General features: G+C 36.2%; 1 pseudogene; it reads right to left on the bottom strand.

Moving 5' to 3' along the window:
• Nucleotides 1–920: 920 nt before the first annotated feature.
• Nucleotides 921–1,502, bottom strand: LOC101717696 (coiled-coil domain-containing protein 126 pseudogene; annotated as a pseudogene).
• Nucleotides 1,503–3,623: the final 2,121 nt, after the last annotated feature.

Raw genomic sequence — 3,623 nt, 5'->3', positions numbered from 1 at the left:
AGGTTGACCTTGAACTATCAATTCTCCTGCCTTATCCTCCTGAGTAGCTGAGATTACAGGCATGTAACACTGCACCCAGCTAAGGGGTTAAACTTTTAAATTAACATTCATGCATGTGAAAAATCATGAATATAGTTATATTTCATTTCATCATAAAAATATTTTTATTTTTCAGAATATATGTAAGAAATTTTAAAGTATGAGATTAGAGATATAATTTTAATGTTATTAAATTGGCCCCAATGTTCAGACTAAGTTATGGACACTGGTTACTACCATTTCAAGATTATACTCTTACAAATGTAATTTTTAAAAATATACAACAACCTTAGTTATTTTGAAGGATAGTGGAAATGAAGACATTCTTTGGGTCATGATTTCAAACCAGTATTTTCAACATTATACTTCTTTTCTCTTTTCATAATCTGAATAACAGAATATAGTACTGGAAGGAAGCACATATTCTAATAGCCTTAGTTGAACAGTTATATCTACTGAGAACAAATGGCAGAAGAATGATTCAGTAACAATATTCTCCACTTGTCTGAAAACATTATATATGAAAACATGTTATATACTTAAATAAATATTTTATGTAAACAAATCCATGTCTTTTAGTGTTGTTTCAGCTTGATCTCAAACACAAAACATTTACACAAAGATCACCTACCTGCTCACTATATCAGCCATGTTGCCTTAAGGATAAGGTACAGCATGGAAGAGACTTGCCTGGAAGCAAACTAATAACACTTAAAATTTTATATACAGAATTAAGAGTTCCATAAATCCAGCAAATTCCTTGAAAATATGTTGGACTTTTATTGTAAAGTATTACTCTCTCCTAGCCAGCAATTAAAAAGATTTTCTGTGTTAGGATATACTCCACAGTGGATATAGCAGCAAAAGGTGATCTTCAACTGCTATCCAATGCTGCCCAAGTCATGTATCCTTTTATTTGCGGTTACTGGCATCAAATTTCCATTAGTGCCATTGGTAGTGTTGGTGGCTGAGCCATTCACAACAATATAGTCGACATTGTTCTCCAGCTTCACCAAGCATTGCAAAATGTCATCCAAAAGGACAGAAATTGTTCTTTTCAGATCAGCATATCCTGCCATAGAAGCACCATTCTCAACATTCACTGTGTTCTTATTTTCCTCTGCAAGAGCTTTCACATATCTTTTGCTTAAATTTAGTGTTTGTTCAAGTAACTTGACACTGCTTTGATGTCTTGGTTGCTGGAAAGTATAGTGCAGTAACATCACTCCCCAAATGAGTCCAAACACAAGAGATAATGAACTCAATTTCTGGGACATATTTTTTTCTTGAGATTGTAAAAAACATTTCTGATGAAATAAACAAGCTTGATTGTAAAGCAGTAACTGGAGACAAGCTCCCAAACAAAACTTTTGAAGGAAAAAAGAAAAAATTTTTCTAATATATATTCTTCATCTTTGGCAAGGTTGCTCCACTCTTACATTAACTCTGTGGGCTTCTAGTCATGGTGGACACTGCCACAGGACTCCCGAGCCCGAGAGGTGCAACCAAAGCAGAGAAGCGGGCATCAGTGGCATCTCACCCTCGAGAAGCAGCCTGCTGGTCAGGGTAAAGAAAGGCTGGGGCTTGGGAGTCAGGACGAGGTTGTCTCCTGGTGAGTGGAGATTGTACTCTCGGTCCCTTAATATTTTAAAGAAATTTTTCATTTTTTATGGCTGAATAGTACTCCATTTTATTAAAAAACCACATTTTCTTTATCCAGTCTCCAGTTGATGGGCATTTGGGCTGTTTCCAAATTTTAGTTATCACAAACTGTGTTGCTATGAACATGGGTGCACATATATCACTGTGGTATGATTCTTTTAATTCTTTGGGGAAGATACCCAGCATGGGAATAGCAGGGTCAAATGGGACTTCCAGTCCTAGTTCTTTGAGGTATCTCCATACTGATTTCCATAGTGGTTGCACCAGTCTACACTCCCATCAGAAGTGGAGCAGGGTTCCTCTTTCCCCACAGCCCCACCAGCATTTGTTATTGGTTGATTTCATGATAGCAGCCATTCTTTCTGAGGTGAATTGGAATCTCAGTGTTGTTTTCATTTGTATCTCTTGAATGACCAGTGATATTGAACATTTTTTCATGTATTTATTTGCTATTTCTACTTCCTTGTCTGAGAAATGTCTATTCATTTCAGACGCCCATTTTTGGATTGGGTCTTTAAATTTGGGAGGTCTGATATTTTTAAGTTCTTTGTAGATTTGAGATAGTAGACCTTTGTCTGAGGAAAAGCAGGTGAAGGTTTTTTCCCACATTGTGGGTTGTCTCTTCACAATGCTGATGGTTTCTCTTGCTGCACAGAAGCTTTTTAATAAGAAGAGATCCCATTTGTTGATTGTTTGTGCTAGTTCATGGGCAACTGAGGTTTTGTTCATAAAATCTTTTCCTACACCGATGTCTTCAAGAGTTCTACCTAAACTCCGTTTCAACTGGTTCAGAGTTTCTACTTTAATATTTAGCTCTTCAATCCATTTTGATTTTAGTTTAGTGCATGGTGAGAGATATAGGTCTAGTTTTAATCTTTGACAAGTTGAAACCCAATTTTTCCAGCACCACTTATTAAAGAGGATATCTTTCCTCCAGTAATGGATGCACATTGAGGCAATACTCTTAAGTGAAGTAAATAGGACACACATGTATAAATACTGAATAGTTTCTCTGGTGTGAGAAACTGAAAGTGTTAATAAGGACTAAATGTATAATAGGTAATGTGAAATAGGAAGAAAAGGGGCAAAGGGGAAGGAAGTGGGTGGGCTAGGGGAAAGGAAAGAAGGGTATGGAATTAATATGAGAAAATGGAAAAATAGGAACAAAATCTTTGTAAATAGGGAGGAATGGAGGGGTTGAAGGGAGGGCTGGGCAAGGGTGAAAAATAAGAACCAAGAGAGATTATGTAAAGGTTCAAATTTCCAACAATGAATGTCATTATATTGTATACCTAAAATGTACCAATGATTAGAATGAATAATCAATAATGCAAAATGGGAAGAAAATGTCCAAAGGGATAGGAGTAGTGGGAGGGGCAGGAGAAAGGAAAGAAGGGAAATGAAAAATGATGAGAAATGGAAAAAATGGAAACAAAGTCTTTGTAAATAGGGAAGGGTGGAGGGGGTGAAGGGAGGGCTAGGAATGGGGGAAATATAAGAACCAAGATGCATCATGTAAAGGTACAAGTTCCCAATGTGAGATGTATTTGCGCTGTATACCTAAAATATACCAATAAAGGAATTAAAAAAAAATTTTTTTTTCTTTTCCTGGTCACTAATTCCTATCCTGTTTTCTATATCTGAAATTCTGTCCTCACATTCACTCATTCTGATACATAAACTTTCAGTGGAGCTTTTAATCTCCTGGAAATCTGTTTGAGTCTGTTTTATGTATTCCATTTGTTTCCTGTGTTGGGATTCCATCATATTCCTCAGCGCCTCTATATTTTTTTTCTGTTTCTACTCTAAATTTATTAATCATGTCTTGCACTATGGGAACAATCTCTGTTGTTATCTGAAAAATTATTTCTGATTTCATTTTTTCCAGATGCTCTTTTGTTGCCAGTTCAGGGAGGCCAGGT

The sequence above is a fragment of the Heterocephalus glaber genome, unplaced genomic scaffold, assembly GCF_053883595.1.
Source record: "Heterocephalus glaber isolate CG9 unplaced genomic scaffold, H.glaber_assembly_v1.0 deba00000347, whole genome shotgun sequence".
NCBI classification, from domain to species: Eukaryota; Metazoa; Chordata; class Mammalia; order Rodentia; family Bathyergidae; genus Heterocephalus; species Heterocephalus glaber.
Note: the sequence above shows the minus strand (reverse complement) of the source record. Positions and strands in the feature narration are given on the sequence as shown.